The sequence below is a fragment of the Rhinopithecus bieti genome, unplaced genomic scaffold, assembly GCF_001698545.2.
Source record: "Rhinopithecus bieti isolate Rb0 unplaced genomic scaffold, ASM169854v2 scaffold_13046, whole genome shotgun sequence".
In the NCBI taxonomy this organism is placed as follows: Eukaryota; Metazoa; Chordata; class Mammalia; order Primates; family Cercopithecidae; genus Rhinopithecus; species Rhinopithecus bieti.
The window spans coordinates 859-2,043 of record NW_016807266.1 but is presented as its reverse complement, the minus strand read 5'-3'; the positions used below and the strand labels follow the sequence as shown (position 1 = coordinate 2,043).

Genomic DNA, 1,185 nt, shown 5'->3' with positions numbered 1-1,185 from the left:
CACTGACTGCTTTTTCTTCATCTTCTGTGAATGTGTAGGTGTTTGTGTCTCTTGTGTTTCTTCTTTTACACAGGATATGGGCTGTTTGAAAACTATTTCGTTATCTTCATCATCATCATTCATTTCAGCCACTTCAGATTTTCGTTTCTGTAAAAATGTTGATGTAAAACCAATGTGGGGCCCTAGATATCCACTGTCTTCTCAGGAGTGTCAGAAGTGCCTAAAACCTTTTTCTTCTTCCTACATAAAACCTGGGCTTTTGTAGACATCTGACAATTCATTTTTGAAATACTTTCCATTTTCTGTAAAATCAAAGAAGGAAAATCATAATCAAGTCCTTTTTAAGCTAGTTTCTTCCTGAGTAATCCCTCTTTCTTTTTAAATCACTCCTCCTTCCGTAGCTTTTGTGTAAGTGCTGATTCTAATTATACATTTCACTGATGGATATGATGGCTGCTTAAATGGAATATTCCAGTCTTGAAAGAGTTCTTTCTGTACTTTTTCAGGTGGCATAAAATGACCCCCCAAGAGTCACCAAACAGGTAGTTGTTCATTGTTTCAGCAACTATCTTGGCAAAATCCTCAGACTTAAACTCCGCAAATGCATAGCCTTTGCTATTTCTTGGCCTTTTATTTCTGGATAGTCTGAACCTTGTAGCAGTGCCTTGTAACTGGGAGAAATAGGAAAGGATCTGGGTTTCATTCAGTAGGTTAGGTAGGTGGCACACATAGACTACTCCAGAAGAAGGTTGTTCTTGTTTTTGTGTTTTGTTTTGTTTCTGAGATGGAGTTTCACTCTTGTTGCCCAGGCTGGAGTGTGATGGCGCGATCTCGACTCACCGCAACCTCTACCTCCTGGATTCAAGTGATTCTCCTACCTTATCCTCCTGAGTAGCTGAGATTACAGGCATGCACCACCACACCTGGCTAATTTTTGTATTTTTTGTAGAGACAGGGTTTCTCCCTGTTGGTCAGGCTGGTCTAGGACTCCTGGACCCAAGCGATCTGCCTGTCTTGGACACCCTAATTCCTGCGATTATAGGCATGAGTCACTGCACCCAGTCCAGCCTTGACTTTGAAATGTATGTTGTACATCCAGTCAGCAGTGAACTCTGGGGGAACACCAAAGATGAGAAAAATGAGAGAAGAAATACCTCCAATTAAAGGAGTTAAGACCAGATGCTT

At 41.0% G+C, this 1,185-nt stretch overlaps 1 pseudogene; it reads right to left on the bottom strand.

The window, feature by feature from the left end:
• Window positions 1-7: 7 nt before the first annotated feature.
• Window positions 8-776, bottom strand: LOC108535107 (MKI67 FHA domain-interacting nucleolar phosphoprotein pseudogene; annotated as a pseudogene).
• Between the last annotated feature and the right edge of the window lie 409 nt (window positions 777-1,185).